Genomic DNA, 22,969 nt, shown 5'->3' on the forward strand with positions numbered 1-22,969 from the left:
GGCTCAGTCCCAAAATATATATCTACAACACAACTTGACATTCAAGACTCAGAGAACATTGTCGAAGAATTATAAGAGCAAGAGGCCAAGGAAATCTTTGAAATTGCATCATCTAGAATTACAAAAGTTAAATCAATAAAGTCTCACCAACAGGATTGCTTAAGCTTGAGTTGGACAAGGACACGAACAAAATACATGATACTGTAAATGAGAGAAACTCAAGGAAATTTCAGTTCTAAATAAAGAACTACAGGGAATTAAAGAATACTGAGAGCAGGAAAGCACTGAAATTAGTGATTCATTACCAACTGGTCAGCTATTAAAAACATACAAATAAGTAACATACAGAATAATCAACTTTTATTAACATATATGCATATACACATGTATAGATATAGATTAGATGTAGATATCAAAAATTAACTGAAAAAAGAACACGAATTTGAAAGAGAACAAGGAGGAAAAGGTGTAATTCGAGGATTGGAGATGACAACAAATGAAAAGGGGAAATTATGTTATATTATAGCCTCACAGAAAAGAAACGATCCACAATATATATAAGAATCCTCATTACCTCCTATAGCATACTCCAGTACTGGCCACTTTTACCTCAGTTGTTGCAATTCCACTGTTCGAGACCTTGTTAGGAAATGCCAGGTGGAGGAAGTAAGTTTTAAAATAGAGACATGAATTGACAAATAAAGGCTTTAATTTGCTAGAGGGAAAAGTTAGAATTGTATTATTCATTGTCTTTGAATTGATCCTCTCATGTCCATGTTTTAAGGGTGTATTGTAGGTGATGGAACTTTGAAAATGATTGCTGGATAAAGATTACGTATTTGATTCCAGTTTCTATGATGTAAGCAAATTTATTCTGCCTCCTGATCCCCATTGCTTGTAGTTATAATGGGCTTCTCTACAACAAACTCAAACAATAAGATCAAAAGACTATGAACTATAACCCTTGAAACTTGAAAACAAAGATTAAAATTCCCTTCTTTCAAGTTAGTAATTTTAGATATTTCATCACAGCAACATTAAACTTATTAACCTATAGTTCTCAATGGTATGAGAAAAGACTATGTAATATATAGTATATGTGTAAAATTGCTTAATTATATGTATGTATATATTTATATATGTTTAATGATGTCAAAATTGCATGCCACTAAATTTTCTTAAAATTTCCTTTGCTTTGTAATGGTTTATGAACAACAATGTCAGGCTACATATAGAAGTAGAAATCTCGGTATGGGCTACAGTTTCTAGGGTATACAAAATAGAGTTAAGCTAACACACATACACAGATTCTTACATTATAATTTTAATATCTTACTTTCTCTGTGTATGTTGTTTGGTTGCCTGATGAATGTGTATCAAGCACATGCTTGTTATCTTTGGGAGCCGGAAGACAGCACTGAGTTTCTCAGAACTGTAATTACAGTTGGCATTGTAAACTGGGAATTGAACCCAAATCTTCTGAAAGAGCAGCCAGTTTTCTCAGCCACTAAATTACCTCTCCAGCTACCGTTACATAGATATTTAGAACTTCAATATCAGTGTTCCTTCATAATATCAAGTTTATTAAATACTCTTCACTAACACAGATAGACAGATAACTTCAGATAGACAGCTGGTCTGCTTGTGTGTTTGTACGTGTGTATGTATGTGTGACGTGGGATTCCCCTCGGTATGCTGTAAATACCATTGGTGAAGAAAGAAACTGTCTTGGCCTGAGATAGGGCAAAAGAATAGTGGAATGCAGGGAAAACTAAATTCTGGGAGAAAGGAGGCAGAGTCTGGGAGAAGCCATGTAGCTCTGCCAGAGACAGACACCAGAACTTCAGCTGGTAAGCTACAGCTACGTGGTGATAGACAGATTAACAGAAATGGGTTAAATTAATATGAACAATTAGCCAATAAGAATCTAGAGCTGTTGGGTCAAGCAGTGTTTTAAATAAAATAGTTTCTGTATGATTATTTCGGGGCTAAGCGGCTAAGAACCAACAAGTGACTTCCTCTAACGTGTGTGTGTGTGTGTGTGTGTGTGTGTGTGAGTGTGTGTGTGTGTGTATGTGTGTATGTTGTGTGTGTAGCAGTCTAATTTGGACTTTTTTTGCTAAGAAAACTAGACATCCCGTGGGTATCATGAGGTCTGTAAAAAGATACAGAAGAAGAAACCACAGGTAACTCTGATTTTATGGATGAAGTTCCATGGCTATAAATAGGAGACAACTAGACAAAGATCAACGTACAGTAATCAGTTGCTTCTAGCTTAGGAACTAGTTCTCAGATTAAGAAAAACTAGTAGCTACAGGAACTTGACATGGGAAAAAATTCGTAACATTTTATTACAAAGTGTCCTGAGAAAATATATCTTGATTGATATATTTGCATACTCTCCTTCATTTCTTGTCCCTCAATCTTAAGATGAATATAACAATAGATAAAATTACCAAAATGAAGTCTTTCAAGTAATTTCTGATAGAAACATTCATAACAACAAGGAATAGATAACAAAACAGAAAGCAACAAAGTCTAAAGCAAAAGAAAAATAGAAATGCCAAAACAGAGCAAGATTTTAAGTTCTCGGTGTTCCTGGTTAATATACTTTGGTATTTATCAGACATTCAAATGACAGTATAATACCGATAAGAAATAAATTTATTTAAAATTCAGATTTGCATAACATCAACTATAGACTTAAAAGAAATCAATATCAAGCAATGAAGTATAAAGCTATTTTCATTTCAAAGACTAAAATAACAATAAAATTTGGTCAGTTAATGGGATACATCAAAGATCATCTGTTCTCAACTGATATGGTCTTTGATAGAATAATATGAATGTACTATTGGTATTTAAATAAAAATAAATATAAAATATATTTTATTTTGGTATGAAAGGATTAAAAATTCAGAAGAAGGGGTTATTAGCATAACTAATAGGTTTTGTTAAATTGGAAACTTAATGACTGAACTTGAAAAACATGAGCAAGTGTAAATGTTTTATGCAAACAAATACAGTGAACCACCTGGGAGGAAATCTAGGAGATTTAAGAACTCTACAAATAAAGATATGTATAAAAATACCACAATATTTTTAAAATAATTTGTGTTCTGAAAGTCCCACTACAAATAGAGAAGCACAAAGTTTTTTTCTTAGATCAGTCACAAATATAGCTACAAATTCAATGTAACCTCAAAATATTTCAATAATTTGATTCTACTGCATGTACTGGCTTTGTGGGAGCCTAGTTTGTTCGGATGCACACCTTCCTAGGCCAGGATGGAGGGGGGAGACTTTGGACTTCCCACAGGGCAGGGCTCCCTTACTTCTCTTAGGACTGGAGAGGGAGGGGAGGGGGAGTGAGAGGGAATTGGGACGAGGGAAGGAGGAGGGAATTTTTAATAAATAGATAAGTTTTTAAAAAAAAATTCAATAATTTTAGAGGTTTTAGCCAATAATGTTTAAACATGAGCCTTAAAGTTTATATGGGAGTAATCACAAGTGAGAATTGTCAATGAAATCAAAATACAAGAGAAATGAGAACGTGATGGTAGTAACTATTAACATGGCTACAAAAATAAGCACAATCGGTTACAAAATCCTGGCAAAGTTCACAAAAATAATCAAAGTTCAGAGCTTGAGTAATATGATATAACAGAGGTTAAAAGAAAATCAAAGGAGAGAAATCTCTTCCAATCTCCTCCAGTCCCCTTACATCTACATGTAGAATCCACATATGAAAACTAACATCCACATATAACCCAATAATTAAAAAGCACAAAGAAAGATACTATTTAAATCTTTTAAAACAAAATTTGCAATTAAATACTACACTTGATCTTAGTCAAAATGTCAAACTCTGATCCATTTTGAGGTTTGAAGAAAAAGATTTCAAAATAATAACAAACACTAATATCTATAAGGATAATTGATGGACATTAAAAGTAATTGTAGGTCTAAAAACATAATCATAGCAAGAACAATAATTGTTTATCACTAGTTAATTAGAGTTGTTTATCCTGTAATAAAAAGAGTGAAATTTTAGAAGGGTGTTATTAGATTTTGTTGTTGTGTGGATAGCATAGAATATGCTTAAACCTACCTGCTTTGAGTAGCCTTATGAACAACTAGTTATATGGCATCTTCTATTGCATGTGTGACCTACAATTGACTTAGACATTCTCTTGTGAGGTATGTATGTATTGAGACTTAACATCTTCAATGCATGTAGGCATTTAAAGGTTTAGAATTATATAGATTTAAGCTCTTTTATACATATGCTAGGCAAATACTCTACCTTTGAGTTATATTTGTAACTCTTTAAGCAACTTTTTAATTTTCTGGAAATAGATATAATAATGTTATCCTGTTTATCATTTTATATGTTTGTTAGTGAAATATTTAACAACTATGAAACATTAGAAAATAGTAAAGAAAAACATTAACAGAGCATTTCATTCCAAAAAGTCTAGTAACTCTGCCAGACTTGGTGGCATGCACCTGCAATCCCAGCAATTGATTGATTTGAGGGAGCATGATCAAAGATTCAAACTAGCCCAAACTACATTATCCTACCTTGTAGCAAGTGCTCTTATCTTTTCTAAAGTAAATAAACTTTAAAAATCCAATAGAAAAACTGCGAAAGTCTTTAAAAAATTATCAATAAATTTTAATAGTTCAAATTAGAAGTGATTAAAGAATAGTAATAGAATAAGATTGTCTTTTTTTTCTCCCTCAGGTTAGACTATACACACACACAACACACACACACACACACACACACACACACACACACACACACACACACACACACATATATATATATATATATATATATATATATATATATCCTTTTGTAAGTTAGCTTACTGTCCTATAGGTGCTCGAGCCAATGTCAAGCAGATTTTTGTCTAATATATCCAAATTATTATTATTGAAAAAGCCTCATGAGACTGTGACTTACCATGACTTTTAAAAGATGGAATTGGTATATATTTTTAAACATATGCCAGGCTTTTTACAAAACACTCTCATATCTAGAAATGAATTCTTCTGAAACAAATACACAGTGGCTTCACACACACTTACACACATGCCCACTGGCACACACACAAATATATAGTCTTTTAAATCTTTTATATCATCTAATGAAAACTAGAAGGAGCTAATATCAATATTAAATGAGAATTAGGATAGCATTTTGCTATTTATTGATACAATGATGCCTATTAAGTTTTTCATAGAAATACCATAAATCTATGTAAATATTTAAATGTATATCATACTGTTAAATATGAAAGAAATCAAATTGAAATGTTTACTATCTTATCCATTTTTCAAAACTATGTCTGTTCCCTAATTCTGTAATCAATAAATCATTACTGCACATCATTGTACACTTGAATAGACATGTCTTCATAAAAGGTATAAAAAAAGCCAGTGAGCACCTTAATGGTTGTCAACATCATTAGTCATTAGGAAATGCAAATCAAACTCACAGTGAGATAGCACTTCCAACCACTAGGATGGCTATTATGAAAACAACTGGTAATAAACAAGTGCTGACTAGAACACAGAGCAATTAGAATCCTTGTGCATTACAGGTGGGCATATGAGATGAAGCTGGCACTTTGGAAAAGAAGCAGTCCTTGCAAAGTTAAATGTGGAGTTGACAGTGTCTCTTGTGGTAGACAGGGCCCTGTATGTTCTTCTAAACCCACTAGTCCTAATCTCTAAAATCTGTGTTTTTGTTACCTACAGGACACAGAAAGAGTTGAAGGTAAGAATAAATTGAGGTATTTGAAGTTACTCTGTTTCTTCTGGTTACTTTAATACTTTCACAAGACAGTATAATTGACACAAGGTGACAAACATCAGAGTAGTCTTAAGTAGGTTACTCCTGTAGCTGTGAAGATCTATAGTCCAGTGACTTTCCTAACTATTTGTGTTTGCAGAATCATTGCTAATAAATACATTACTATTTTAAGGAACTGGCAACGCAGTTCATGCTACAGTAAAAGCTATGGATCAATAAAAGCAGAATACAGATTTATAACAGTAAAATTGAGATATCTACACTCAGATAGATGATTAAATCTCTCCTTTGTCTTTGGTCAAATAAAGGGGACTTAGCACAAACGAGTTAGGCTAAGATGAAGATCAAATAAAAAAACTGCATGTTGTTATTTTCTGTTATTTTCTACGTGTAAAATGTTGTAATAAATGGTTGTTCTTTCTTAAGTATATAATGTTATGCCTTCATCTTTAAATATTGATTATGTGAACATTATTCTTAATTATGATAAAAACACAAACATGTATTTATTGATTATTTACTATATACTAGAAGATTTGAGTGTTTAAATGTTTTATTTTATTTATTATTACAATATTCATTGATTAAATGCTAGACTGTTGTTTTGCAGACCATTGGAATATTAAATTGTTTCTCAAAATGTTATTTTCATCATGATCAGGGAAAGTCATTATCAATCATTGTTTTTTGGATCTTCCACTTAAAATTATGACTTATTACATTTTATTGTCTTTTATTTAAATTTTTGAAATGATGTTTAAATTTTATTTTACATATAGAGTCACAACAACTAAAAAGGTAAATAGAATAGAGGTATGGAATTATATATGACTATATGAGTATATTCAGTGTTTAGCCTTTTGGTACAATTTTCAATTATCATTTCCTGTATCTTGAGATTCCAATAAGGTGAAAGATGGTTGATTAATGGGAAGTAATTAGTAATTAGTGTTCAAGTTGCTGGTTAGGGAATACAAGAGACTCCCAAAACAATGTAGGTTTTAGCTATTTTCCTTAGCTGCTTCCCAAAAGCTGAAGGTAAGACATATTGCTGATGACACTGTGCACTTCAGACATTAGATCTTTTGGGGCTCTGAGCTGGACCCCAAAACCTTTTAACCCAATGGCTGGCTTTCATAACATGGGAAGGTCAGAGCAGGTTTTCAAACAATGAAAACAATCACAATTCTTGCCCAAATGTGATGTTAATGAATGAAGACAATGATTAGCATGACAAGAAGTCCCAAAAGTACAGTAATGGCCCTACCTTGAGAGAAACTCACAGGAGTTTAATAGGAACTACCTAATAGGAAGGAAATTATGCCTGACACTGTAAACCTAGGCAACCACTGAGTGAGCTCTTGGACCTTAGAAGAGAAACTGCTACTACCATTTTCCTGAACACGCTTAAATTTTAACTGCTTTAGATACTTATCATTGCACCCACAGAAATTGTAATGCTCATTCCCCATTTAAGGGCTTCTTTCTGCAGCAGGCAGAGAAATCATGGCTGCTCAGAATGCTTAGAACAAATGACTTTGCAATACCTGTACCAAAGGATAAGGAACATTTAGAAGAAAAGACAGGGAAATTAAAAGTGTCAAATATTCAGGATGTCTGTGTGATTTTTGTCTTTTAACTATGGCAGGTAAGTTGCACTTATGAAATCACAACAACGTGGCTGCCTAACAAGATCTGGACAATGACATGGACATTCTTACATGCCAGTGAAGACTAGGGAAATTGTATGGGCCTTACCACTAGATAAAGAGTTGTAAGAAATTATGCCTTCTGAGAGCAAGACAGTCTGCTTCAGAGATGATCACCTAAACAGTTATCCAATAATAAATGGTCAGTCCTTAAAACATAGGCATGTAATTAACACTAAATGGAATCAGAAGGTTTTTTGTGTGTTTTTCTATGTCTATGTGTACACAATTGTGTTTGTGTCTGTGTTTTCATGTCTATGACAATAATGATTAAAGGGAATAATCAAGAATTTGAGAGCGAGCAGGCGATACGGGGGATTTAGGGAGAAGGAGGATTTTATGTAGCATTTTAATTAAAAACAATACTAAAAGCTTTCAAAATTGACATTAGGTATTGTCTTCTAACAATTTTGGCATTCAGAGCTCATGGCTTGCCTGTCACAGTCAATTTTGTGCATCCTAACAGTGCATTGCTCATTTCAAAGTTTGATAATCACATCGTCATATTTCATGGACGCATCTCCTGTCTGCGGCGCAGACATAAACATGCAGCTGCTGTTCACTGATTATCAGCTGTCCCGTCTCAGCAAATCGACAGAGCACATCAGGCATTCCAGAGCCCAAGAGATAGGAGAGCGGAAACTCGTTTTCCAGCATGAACTTCTAAACTGCCACTTATGATGGTCACATTTTGGTCACTGATTCCAGAAACGTGCAAAACAAGTTTGTCACTCTTTGCACAGCAAAGAAACCTCCATAGTGACATGAAAAAGTAAGTTTGGGACAAAAGGAAGCCATCAGGATGATATTCATTTCACCTTGTTTATAAATATTGAACTCAGCACCTTACCACGCCCCTGTGACTGTCCCCAAATTTACTGTCATCACTGATGCCATCATGATCTGTTCACTTACTCCCTGCATCCAAGAGAGGTCTGTGCAAGAGAACTGTGCATGCAGTTAGCATTCATGAGATGCTTTCAAGCCAGACTACCAAAAAGCTGAGGGTAAAACGTTTTCTTTTTTCAAGGAACTTTCTCTATAGCGAACTAGTTTTTAATTCTGTGATTAATCAGAAAGAAATAAGAAATTATTTTAAATGTCCCAAAAATTAGAACATAATCAAAAAGTTTAAAAATTTAAAATAAATCTGCACATAAAGCAAAAACCATAAATGTTATAGGCAATTGGATGGAACTTCACATGTGTATTAGGTTTTCATCATTGTGACAGAATATTGGAGATAAATAATGTAAAGATGGAGAAAAGTTATACCTCTGAACATGTTGTCCATGGTAGGCTGATTTCAGTGACTTTTAGACTTTGACAAGTGGTGCTGTGGGAACTCCTTCAGCCAATGGCCTTTGGGATGCTGGTCCACTTTGGGTGTGTATCGGGAACTAATATATGCAGACATCGGGGCGTGTGCATCCCCTTAGCTGTCGTGTTTGGCTAAGTTCCTAGATCACTCAGATGATTGTGGATCACTATTCTGTAAGTTTACCTCCTGATAAGTAAACACCTATTATACACCACCCGGGGCTAATATGGAATTATATAAATCATAACAGGTAAAAAACCATGATATAAGAAAATGATTCATTTCAAGACAGCCAGGAAACACAGAGAGAATGAGAAGGGTCTAAGGACAAGATGTGTCCTTCAGAGATACCCCAAGGGATCAGTTTCATCTAACTAGCTACATACTCTACAATCCTACTCTGATTTGAGTGGCTCTCAGCACATTAACCCACTTGTAAGGTTTGTGTCCTCCTGATCTGTTACCCTGTGTCAGCCACAAGTGGTTGCACAAGTCCCCAATACATGAGGTTCTTCTGGGATATTTTAGATCAAAATAATAACAATGATCATATAAGGCATGCTTATTTTTATTTGGTCCTGCAAATGACAGATCACGGAGAAGCAGCCTTATAACAGGGATACCATTACTGGTCACATAAGAAGTGTGCATTTGATTTCATATTAGGACAAGAAGAGCAAAAAGTGCCACCAGCTTCTAATCCCCAGTTTCATTAAAACAGTTTTTGTCTTTATTTCTGGTTTGGTTTTTATACAATATTACTACTGCTTTCTTTCCTTTTCTGCTCTGTATTTGCTTATAAAAAGAATATCATCTAAGTGCTGAAAACAATAGAATGTATTCTATTGTAAAAATAAGACAAGGTAACTAATCACTCCTGTTCTTGTATACCTTTTTCATATTTCAGACAAACAATTTGATTGGTTTGGCATTCACACCTACTCAATTTTGATCTTAGAAGGGATGGGACAGAAATTGAGAGGAACTTCAGACTTGTGTGATGATCTGGGAAGAGTGCTGATCAGAACCATGAGGGTCAAATCAGAATCGAAATTTCTAGCAAAGAGCCCAGGAAAGAAAGTTAATATGATGCTAAAATTTGTACAGACCACATCACAGAAATCTAACCTCTTCAGTGGTTTGTAATCATTTCTTACACAAGAAAAATTCTCAGGCTAACCAGAGGAATCAGAAATGTGGATTGATATATAAAATGAGTTGAGGAGGTATCAGAGGAGAGGTACCAGGATTACTGTGTACAATTTCACCATTCAGTGATGTTGCACACACTGGAGGCCTTATTCTTTATGCTTCAGTTCACTTATTGAACAAAATTGCTTGAAATAATTCTATGAAGAATGTTCCTTACTATGAGTGATTTGAAAATCATTATTGGAAGTTGGGCGGTGGTGGCACACGCCTTTAATCTCAGTACTCGGGAGGCAGAGGCAGGTGGATCTCTGTGAGTTTGAGGCCAGCCTGGTCGACAAGAGCTAGTTCTAGGCCAGGCTCTGAAACTACAGTGAAACCCTGTCTCAACACCCCCCCAACAAAAGCATTATTGGAGAGATGTTTCAGAAGTTATATTTCTTTTACAGAGGACCTAAGTTTTATTTCCAGTACTCACTGTGGCTGCTAACTGTCTGTAACTTAATTTCTGGGGAAAAGGATGTTCTTTTCTAACTTGGACCCATGAGCTCCAAGCATTTGTGTATGCTGCACATTTATTACACAGAATATTTAAACACATAAAAATGAAATCATACAATCTAAAATAATTTTTAAAACACTATTACATTATATAAAATATTATGTTTATGTATGCTGGTGTTCTTGTGGAACTCCTAATAGTGGGAATGGGAGTTGTCTCTGCCTCATTTGCCTACTCTTGGGACCCTTATCCACCTACTAGGTGGTCGTGACCAGCCATGATATGAGGATTTGTCCGTAGTCTCGTTGTAACTTTCTATGCAATGCTCAGTTGCTATCCCAGAGAGGCCTGTTCTTTTTCTGAAGGGAAACAGGAGAGGAGTGTATTTGGGGAAGGAAGAAGGTGGGGGGACTTGGGGAGTGGTGTGAGGCAACTACAGTCAGGATGTAATATGTGAGAGAAAAATAGATTAAAAATGAACAGTTTTTCTGTATCTTGGTGAAGTTTTATACAAAGCACAATGTTAAGGAAGTGTAAATCATATCCTACAAAACTTTTCCCTTTCCTTTTCATTAATTGCTGATTATATCACCATTTAAAAATAATCACATTTCTTCTGTCTGTTGTCCTCTGGTGATTGCTTATATAAGGATCACATATGATAAACATGTACTCCTTCTAAGTTATACACACTGCCTTCTTTTTAATTTTTACTTTGAGTCTGTGTTTCCAAGGTTGTACAAAGTGGGGCCTTGAACTCTCTGTTTAGTTCAGATATATTTTGAGTGCCTTCTGTCACAGCCTCCCAAATAGCCAAGATAAAAGTCTACACAACAAGGTCTACTAGATCCGTTATTCTGTTCTTATTCCATAAATTGGAATTGCATGATTTTGAGTAAGACCATATAGGATTTCATTTATATATCTGGCATTTATTTCTTTTCCCAATCAGCATCATGATTATAAAACGGAGTCAGTCATAATGCATTTGTGAAGCTTTTCCTTCACAAATTTATGAAGTTGAACGCCACATTGGGTTTCACTGAATGAATGTGCATAGCATGCAAACCCACCGCACTGCTAATTGCCACATGATTTTGTCTAGTTTTGAAAAATATGATCAAGTGTTGCTATTAAAATTCAACTTGGTGCTTATTTTAACAAATGCATGGGAGCATTCAGTTAATTTTTATTATGATTCATATTTATTTATACCTTGTGGTTAATTTAATCTCTATTTCCATTTGACCAGTAATGAATTTGTATGGGAAAGTTTACAAGCACCTCAGTTATCATTTTGAAGATGTTACAATTTTTCCTGTTGATGTGAGTTACTTTTCCTTATTTATCCTCTGTACTTTGTGCAGACTAAATTAAATATAAAGTTGTTTATTTAACAAGCAGGACAAATGAGAAATTATACTTAAAGATGCTCTCTTTTTAAGAATGTAGAATATAACAATTTGATTCTCAATCAAATCGTCATAATGGTGTCTGTATGTGAATCAAGAACACCTACACTTACAGAAGCTTGCAACTTCTTAATATAGTAACATTGCCCTACGACTTTAAAGGTGAATATTTGATTCTATTGTTTTACTTCTTAAATTTCTATTAAGAAGCCAGCATTGGAGATGGGCTTCATGGCACACTCCTTTAATATCAAGACTCCAAGGAAGAGCAAGTGAATCTTTGTGAGTACAAGGCCAGCTTTGTCTCCATAGTGGACTCCGGGACAGAAAGGGCTGAATATGGAGATCCTGTCTCAAAAAAAAAAGAAAAAAAAACACAGAACAAATAAACAAACAAAGACACCAAGAATGAAAGAGGCCATCAACTGCACACACACACTAAATTAATCAGCCCACACAAGAGTGAATAACTTGTTTTATTTAAGGTAACAATGTAAAGATACCTCATATTTTATATCTATCTCATCACCTTTTAAATAACTCATAAAAGTTTTCTTCAAGTTTCAGAGAAGAAAATTCTGTCCTGAACATCATCCTTAGTTTTTTCCTGTGAGCACCTGTGACTTTGGGAAATACAAGCCACCCATACCCTGGGCTCCTTTCCCGGAAAATATTGTATAAATGTCTCTATGTTATTTGTATTTTTTTGCCTATGATACTGCTATTTGTCCTTATATAACTTACATAATCTATATATAAAATACTTAAGAGATAAAACAGAAATAAAAATACACATAAAAGAATATATGTGATACATACATATATATCTAAATAACTACATATTAAACTAGACACATATGAAGTAAATAAAATATATCTAGGCCCAACTATCTTCCATATCAGTATTTGCAGGTACAAATGCTATATAATAAATATACATGCAAGACAAATGTATTTGCTTTCATGTCCTTTCTGAAATTATTTTACAACAATGAAATAGAAATTATCTGTAACTTTCTTTTGTTTATCTCCTGGTAAAATACAACCTTTGTTCATATCTTTGGCCATGTGGTCTCTTAACTTTAATTTCATGCTTCAAAGTACTGGTTTGTACCTCTACTCAAGCTTCCTGAAGTATTATTAGTTTAGCATCTTATTTGTTTGCTATGTTCTTGAACTATAATAGGAGTAAAAGTATTTTGATGCTATTGATCATAGCAGTAATTATAAAACAGCAAGCACACACAATGTACCATGAAAATGCTAAGTTATATTAACGGGGCTTTTGAGCCTGGCATAGCAGAAGCAGATTTGTCTTTTTCTTCAAATTCTGTTTTCCAATTGCTTTGGACATTAAGGAAAATTCTGAAGTTAAGACCAAAAATTCTGACCAAAGAGGGAAAAAAGAAGAAAGAAAATTGCCTTCCAGATAACATTTTCAAGATTTGTGTGCTGTCATGCTTCTCCCCACAACATTAAGCAGAATTGTGACAAGCTGTAATGATACTGGATAAATCATCTTTCATCTGCTCAACATAAGGATTCTTTGAAGGGGAAGAAATAGGTAAAGGAATAACAGTCTGTTTCAGGAACCTTAGGTCCATATAAAACACATATTGGAGCCCATAGGACTCCAAATACTAAAATATGCAACTTTAATGAAAATTTGTGGTACAATACATAGTTTACAGCTACAGATTTTACTACCATAATCTGAAATACCAACAGATAGTTTAGAATCTAGGAAAACTAAATTTGGAAAGTACATAGCCATCTCATCTATCATCATTATGTATCAAATAGTATTTTTTTATGTATTCCCTAGTAAGTCCCTGGTGAACTTCACTTCACATACTTAGAAAGTAAAAATAAAATATGTGCAAAGTGTCTTATGCTGTACTGAAGCTATTACCTGTAGCACCGCGAGACCAGTTTCATTTCACTAGTGTCGTGGTTAGAATTTTGATATTCAGAAGTCCAGGAGGATTGTCTAAAACTGCAAGAATGATAAAGCAAATCCAGACCTTCCTGACCAATGAGGACCACTTCTGTGCACTATGTCATTACTTTGTACAAAACGCTTTTCAGTTCACTCAAGTCACCCAAAGAAATTGAGGTATTTAAAGAATTATCTTTTTGTCAGCACAAAGGAGAAATAAAATTATCACTAATTTATGTTCTGCCTACAGGCAAAACCTAGCAGGACAATATTATGAAGGCTTGGGACAGTTCCTAAATATCTCTATGCGTTTATGGGCATGATCTTTTTTATTTATACTGTGGATTACATGAAAATAGATGTTCCTGCTCCTTGGCTGGAGTTTGAGTAGCTTTTGTAGGGAAATCTAGCTCTTCTGCCCTAAATAATTTAGACTTTTTGAATAGGCTTTTATAGTGATATGGGGGGTTGGAACATTGGAAAAATTAGATACTCAGTACAAATTCAAATTTCTACCATACTACTCTCAAAGATGTAGATAATACCCATTGTTCCTAATGTTTTCTTGAACTGAGATCATAATTAACCCCTACTCTGTGAAATCTAAGCATATTTGTTTTTCTTGTTTATATTATTAGGGTAAGATCTATTTGAAGAAATTTCTCCTTGACAGATAAAATCATTACATATTAATCACAGTAGATATTTTTATTACTAGTTTCATTATAATATTTCTGTATGAAACATAAATGTTTACTAATTATTGTTTTTCTAATATACTTAAAAGTTTACAATATTCTACTAAAATAAAGTGAAATATGAACATGTGACTCTTGGAATAAGAAACTTTTTAAATTATTTTTATCATTGCAGTGATGAAACTTTTCATAACAAGAAAATTTCCATAACAAGTGTTTACTCTGGTTCATGTTTGGGGGGCATGTAGTCCATCATGGCAGGGAATGCATGGAAGCATGAGGGAGGGATAGCTAGCCACACAACACAACCTCCCTACTGAAGAAGTAGAGAGAAATGAATATTGGTATCACCTTACATTTTCCATTTTCCTTCATGGTTTGTTCAATCTGATAGTGTGTCCCATGGAATGGTGTTGCCAACGGCAAGGATGAGTCTTCAATCCTTGGTTAAATTCTTCTGAAAGCATTCTCACAGATGAGACAAAGGTGTTTCTCATAAGTGGTTTACTAACACTGAGAAGTCAACAATGTAGATGAACAATCATAGAAACCTAGATAATATTTTGTGATGCATTTCCACTATAGCTGTTGGTTTAAATTTCGACAAAAATCTCATCTTCCTGTGAATGTATTTGTAGTCAGAAAAAATCTTAACAAAAACTATATCACCCTGTGATAAAACTGTCTAGTTGAACTAAGACAAAATCTGCACGTACTTAAGATCCTAAGTAAGTATTGTGTATTAAAAAACAATCCCAAAACTCGGGAGACTGTTGCAGGCAGATCTATGGGAGCTCAAGACCAGTCTGTTCTACAGAGCAAGTTCCAGGAGAAGCTCCAAATCTATAGAGAAAAACTCTGTCTCAAAAAACCAAACAAAAACAAAACAAACAGAGAATACACCTAAGGTTAAATAAAAAGAGAAATGAAACCTTTTTCTAATATTATAGTTAATATTCACTTTAGATTGCCAATAGTAAAAATGGAATCTGTTGTGCTCTGATGGTCACTATTTTTGCTTTTGGACACTGGAAAAGCACAGTGAAACTACAATTAAGTAGACTATAGCAAGTAATTACTTCAGGAATAGGTAAGCTTCTTGGCTGGAAAGCCTATACATATATCTAATTTTATATAGATTTTAGCCTACCCCCACTAATACTTCATAAGCTTTAAAACACAGTCGTAGACTCATATTTAAAAGTACTGTGGGAAATAAAATTATAAGAATTAATGGATTAAAGACCTCAACATTGATCTGACCACTTTGAACCTAGTAGAAGAGAAAGTGGGAAGTAGTCTACAAGACATAGGCACAGGAGACCACTTTCTAGGTAGAACCCCAGTAGCACAGACAATAAGAGAAACAATGAATAAATGGGACCTCTGGAAACTGAGAAGCTTCTGTAAAGCAAAGGACACTGTCAGTAAGACAAAAAGTCTACCTTCGGACTGGGAGAAGATCTTCACCAACCCCTCATCAGACAAAGGTCTTATCTCCAAAATATACAAAGAACTCAAGAAACTAGACACTAAAACTCTAATAAACCCAATTAAAAAATGGGGTACTGAACTGAACAGAGAATTCACAACAGAAGAACTTCGAATGGCCAAAAGACACTTAAGGTCATGCTCAACCTCCTTAGCTGTCAAGGAAATGCAAATCAAAACCACTTTGAGATACCATCTTACACCTGTCAGAATAGCTAAACTCAAAAACACCAAGGGTAACCTATGCTGGAGAGGATGTGGAGTGAGGGGAACACTCATCCATTGTTGGTGGGAATGCAAACTTGTGCAGCCACTGTGGAAATCAGTATGGCGGTTTCTCAGGAAACTGGGAGTCAACCTCCCACAGGACCCAGCAATTCCACTCTTGGGAATATACCCAAGAGATGCCCTATCATACTAGAAAAGTATTTGTTCAACTATGTTCATAGCTGCACTATTTGTAATAGCCAGAACATGGAAATAACCTAGGTGCCCCTCAATAGAAGAATGGTTAAAGTTGTGGAACATATACACATTAGAATTTTACTCAGCGGTAAAAAACAATGACATCTTGAGTTTTGCATGCAAATGGATGGAAATAGAAAATGCTTTACTGAGTGACTTAACCCAGACCCAAAAAGAGGAATATGGTATGTACTCACTCATAAGTGGATTCTTGCCATAGTTAAAGGTCTTGAGCCTATAATTCGTGATCCTAGAGAAGCTAAATAAGAAAGTGAACCTGAAGAAAATCATATGGTTATCCTCCTGGATATTAGAAGTAGATAAGATTGCCAGGCAAACTTGGGTCCACGGGTGGTGGGGGGGTGGAAGGAAGGGGAGATGGTTAGGGAGAGGGTAGAGGGGGAGGATTGGGGATGGTTTGGGGGAATGGGAGGGGGGAGGAAGGAAGGATGGTTATGGGAGCATGGAAGTATATATCTCAACTAAGGGAGCCATTTTAGGGTTTGCAAGAGACTTGATTCTGGAGAGGTTTCCAGGCCCAAGGAGAGGTCCCCAGATTGTTCCCTGGGCAGCAGAGGAGAGGGTGCCTGAACTGGCCTTGGCCCATAACCATACTGATGAATATTTTGCATGTCACCATAGAACCTTCATCTGGCGAAGGATGGAGATAGAGACAGAGACACATATTGGAACACTGGACTTAACTCCCTAGGTCCAAATGAGAAACAGAGGGAGGGAGAACGTGAGCAAGGAAGGCAGAACCAGAGAGAACCTTCATCCAACAATGGATGGAGATAGAGATGGAAACCCACATTGGAGCACTGGACTGAGCCCCCAAGGTCCAAATGAAGAGCAGAAGGAAGGAGAACATGAGAAAGGAAGTCAGGACTGCAAAGGGTGCGTTCACCCACTGATACAAGGGGACTGATCGAATGAGAGCTCACCAAGGCCAGCTGGACTGGGACTGAATGAGCATGTGATCAACTGGATTCTCTGAATGTGGTTAACATGGGGGCTAACTGAGAAGCCATTGCTAATGGCACTGGGTCTTGTTTTGTCTGCATGTACTGGCTTTTTGGGATCCTGGCCTGTTTGGATGCTCACCTTCCTGGACCTGGAGGGAGGGGGAAGGAACTTGGACTTCCCACAGCGCGGGAAACCTTGACTGCTCTTGGGACTGGAGAGGGAGGAGTAGAGGGAGTGAGGGGAGCAGGAGGGTATTGGGAGTAGGAGAGGAAGTGGAAATTCTTATAAATAAATAAATAAGTAAATTAAAAAAAAATCTATAATGAGATCTGGTGCCCTTTTCTGACAGAATACTGTGTACATAATAAATAACTCTTAAAAATATGATTTAGAAATATATTTTTTCTGTGTAATTTTGTCTGTGTAATTCAGAAAAATTATTTAAGTTCTGTCTCATTCTCTTTTGTTTGTTAATCAATGAAGCTATTAACTACTTACTATGGGTGAGGTATTGTGCTTAGCAGACTATTACACACAAAAGACATATTTTCTGCTTTATAATGTTAAAATAATCACTGGATAAAGATAAATTTGGGGCCTATTTAGATGTGTGCTATAAAAGGATCATGGCCTTATGATATTGAACAAAAGCTACCAAAATATATCTGGCTTAGTTTGTATTATCATGTGTGAAAGAATTTGTTTTAAATCCAGAATCAAAATGGCAGTGATGACTTAGAAAAAATAAGTTTCTAATATTAAACCAGAGTGGTTTGTTTTGTCTTGTTTGTTTGCTTTGGTTTTTTGAGACAGCGTTTTTCTGTAGCTTTGGTGACTGTCCTGGAACTAGTTCCTGTAGACCTGTCTGGTCTCAACTGCAGTGATTCGCCTGCCTCTGATTCCTGCGTGCTGGGATTAAAGGCATGTGCCATCATCATCCAGGCCTAACAAGAGATTTTTGTCACAAGAAATGAAGTACTCTTTCATATCCTTTTTGTGAAAATTACTCTATTTCCTTGAGATTTGAAAATTTTAGTGATGTCTGAAGGACAAATGTTCTACAGTGAAAGTGTGAGGTGAGTAGCTATAGATGCCTAGCTTTGTTCTTCCTTCAGAGGAAACTTCCAAATATAGAATGCACAGAAACATCCTGTCAGCTGTGGGGAATAACTTGGGATATCATCTTCTTACTGATCTTTGACATTTAGGTAACTTAGAGAAAACATGTCCTCTTGAAAAAAATATAAGTCCCTTTGCTGAGGATATTTTCATGACAGAAGTTCTTTGAGGAGTTCACACATTTATGACCCATATTTTTATTATGTTGACTCTTATCTTATTGTTTTAACTCACCCAAGATGCATATTACCATTCTTTCTCTAAAGTTCAAGTCTCATATATCACTGTGTGTGTGTGTGTGTGTGTGTGTGTGTGTCCACCCCACTGAGTATAACTTGTGTTGCCCATATATTCATGGATGAGATTATCTACTAGTGTTTTGTGGGCATACCAGGGGACACACTCTTCAGAGAAAATGTGCTTTTTTTTAGCTATGGGTGGAGACCTTGGTCCCCTTTCTGGTCTATATTAGAAAGTAGACTGGTCTGATTTTGTACAGATCTTAATGCAGACAACTAGTAATACTTAGAGTCCCTGAGTTCAGTAGTCCTGTCATGATAAGAAAACACTGATTTCCTCAAACTTTGACTTTTTCAGTCTTTCTACTCCCTATTCATCAATGCTTCCTGAGTCATTGCAGGAAGGGGTATGATCTTGACCAACTAGGAATACTTGGAGATACAATAATGATCATCATAGCAAGATATGGTCATCATTAGCCGTAGTGGTGTCAATGATGTCTTCTAGACACATAAGGACAGGAGCCTATATGAAATCACGGTGGTGGTATGATAACATACACACAGACTTTGCAATCCTGAGTCAGAACAAATATAATCATGAAGAAGGGGGATGGGAATGAAGTTCTACACCTATCTGAGGAGCTACTGATAACTGATAACTGCTAAGAAAGGCAAGATCAGTTTTCTCTAAGAGTGTAGCTCTTGATAAGTTGCCCATGCTAATGTAAAAGGTTACAAACTCAAGAGTATTTTAATAGCACATACTAGTTCTTATGGGTTAAAGAAACACACAGAATGGGTAGATTGAGAAGGGGTGTATTCTTGGAAGAATTTGGGGAATTGCTTTGAATAAATCAAAAGACATTGCAAAATATATTCTCAAAGAACTAATAAAAAGTTAAACAAGTAACAAGGGCTATAGGTGGAGATTTTGTTGAAACGTCCTGATTCCCAAATAACCACTCAGAGCCTTATTATTAATTATAAAACCTCTGCCAATCGTTTAAGCTTATTACCAATCAGCGCTTTCAAACTAAACTGACCAATATTTCTTATCTATGCTCTACTACATGTTGGTACCTTTTCTCAGTGTGTCATGTTCATCAGGCTGGCTACTTCACCCACATCAATGTTCTCTTATTCTGCCTCTCTTGCCTAACATCTTCCTGCCTAGTCAGCTGCTTATTCACAATGAGAACAACAGATCTTCACAGCGTGCAAAAAACAATTATTCTACAGCAAAGGGATCATCTTGTCAGAACAGCAAGTAGTCTGAAGGCAAATCAACTCCTCTTCTCTACCCTTCCTTCTCACAGCTCATTCCATTGTCCCAGTCTCCAACATTAGCAGGCACAGCCTGGGAACACAGAAACTGCGGAAACAGGTCACAGAGCCTAAATGGGTTTGCACAAGGTCCTCCCTTAAAGGATTCCTGAATGTGTGAACAGGTGAGTCTCTGATTCTTGTTCCTGTGCTTAGATCTCTGTTACTTTTCTGTTGACTTGCTTTTTCCAACTTCAGTATGATGGTTTTTGTTTTAACTTACCATTTTATTTTGTTCTGTTTTATTTTATCTTCTGGAAACCTGTTCTTTTCTAATGAGATTTAAAAGGTAGTGGATTTTGATGGGAGAAGAGCTGGGGGAGGAAGTTGAAGGGATGAAGGAAAGAAAAACTGTATTAATACTATATTGCATGTGAAAAGAATCAAGGTTTAATAAGAGAAAAATAAATTTATAACTCTTATTAAGAATCAAACAAAACAATAACACTTATTTCTTTTTTGTCATACTAGAGTAAACATTAGATTATGCATTTCTTACAAGTTCTCAGTTGGTATCAGTCTTATTCATCAGCAGACCCTGTTTGAGTAGCAAGTATCTATTTATGAATATTCATTTTCATCATCACAAAAGAGTCAATATAATTATTATAACTGTTATCTACATGAATCAGCTAGTGTACACTTAAAAATAATTTTAATGTCTCCTCTGAAACTCTATGAAATTAAATAATATGTGCAACTGTATTTACAAAGGTCAAAATATCTGAACCTATAGTAGAGATAACTTTTAACCTTGATCCTTTCATTCATTGGTTCAATGGTAACAAAATATCCTCAATATGCCTATTTTCAGATTTCTTAGCACATTTTTTACCTGCCATTTTATATATTTTGATCATTTACTGAATGTACTTACCATATCACTGATCACAGGTTATTCAATGCATTCAGGAAACTCTATTGATTAGTACGTCTAGCAATCAAATTACTTAGCTAAAAATCAATGCTTCATTTTTAATATTCCACAGCAATACTGCTTAATCCTCAACTCTTGAGAGGAAAAAGACTAAAGGAATTAATTTTTTTTATAACTGAAACCTGTGCCACAGAAAGAGCAAATATGAGACTTCAATGTTGTACGTGAAAGTTAATATAGCACCTGCTATTTTATAGTAGTAAACTACTGTAATTGGAAAAATAAAATGTCAATGAAAGGTCCATTCTCTTGATTTCAATTTGCCAATCTGTACTCAAAAAGCCAAGAGGCAATGTAGAATTGTCAGGAAAACAATAATGGGATTTAGAACCAAGACTGCTTTAAGAAGTACTTTGCAGTCCTCAAGTTTATAGCTCACAAACAGGATGTATAGGTCACAGGTGTAGGCAATAAAAAAAAATTCTGGCACTTCTACAATAAGAAATGCCTGTTAATGAAACTAGCAGTTAAAAATATTTGGGTGACCTTTTGGTCTTGACACAAGGGAGGCAGAAGAAGGCATATCTTCTTCTTGTCTACACAATGAGTTCCATATCTGGTAGGGATTCATAGTGAGATCCTGTCTCAAAAGACATGATTAAAAATAAGATGCTGATGTGACCACAAGTTTCTAGACATATTGATCTTGTCACTAAGATTCTAGCAAATAATATTCTTGTCATAGGTTTGAACAGAGTCATAGAACTTGGGGGTGGTATGTCTATAATTAAATCCAGAACAGTTTAACTGAACATTCACTGAAATCAATAATATTAACATTAAAATATACAATTGTATGTATGTATATATATTATAGTCTATATGTATATTATATTACATGACCTACATAATGATATTTAATCAGTATACTAACATGAGCTAATAGAATAAATTAGTTACTAGTGGCATATTATTGTACTTTGTTAAATTCATAAGTAGTGGCTCAATTGAAAATAATTCTTATGAATTCTTATGCTAAGCCGAATGTTAGAAAATCTTTCCAGAGTTAAAGTGCAGTAAGTTCCACCTTGACTTCACCTTAAGTATTTAAGTTCTGATTTAAAATACAGAATTTCTGTTTCTATATTTGAAGCATCACAAACATCATGCAAAAATGTTAAACTACATAACAGAAATAAAAATAGAAATTACAGTTTCTATTTGCCTTATCTATGGTTGTCTACATTATCATAGAATTGTATGAGTGTCTGTGTTCATGTGTACTCATGTCTGTGTGTGAGAGAGAGAGACTGACAGAGAGAGAGAGAGAGAGAGAGAGAAAGAGAGAGAGAGACAGAGAGAGAGCTAAGGAAGAGGAGGACGAGGAGGAAGAGGAGGAGGAGAAGGAGGAGTAGGAGGATGAGGAGGAGGATGAGGAGAAGGGACCAAGTCCTGTTAGGTTATTAGGTTATAAATTCCATTTCCATTTTGTATTCCATGAAAATATTGAAGGGTCTTCCAAGACAAAGCAACACATTTTACAACAAATAAAATATTTAGATCACAGATATAAGATAAAATGTCATTTTCTCTCATTTCTATAGACATGGTAACTATTATTCAGTATATATCTAGTCAGGTATAGATTCTTAATAAAAGTATTACTCAGGGTAAATTCTCAAGCATATTTTTCTTTTCTTTTTATTGCCATGACACCGCACACTAGGGAAGAATGGGTCTTCTTGAAGCTACACAGAAGGTATGATGGATAATTGCCCATCCAGAATAAAAACAGGCATTTGATCCTCATTTGCTTGTCCTCACCCTGCGAGCACATTCCTTCAGTCCCTGGCATTGGAGCCAACTTCTTTGATATTCCAGCAAATACAGACCAGCCGATAAACACAACTTCGTGGGACTGAGTAACTACTG

This window comes from Myodes glareolus, chromosome 3 (genome assembly GCF_982192425.1).
Source record: "Myodes glareolus chromosome 3, mMyoGla1.1, whole genome shotgun sequence".
NCBI classification, from domain to species: Eukaryota; Metazoa; Chordata; class Mammalia; order Rodentia; family Cricetidae; genus Myodes; species Myodes glareolus.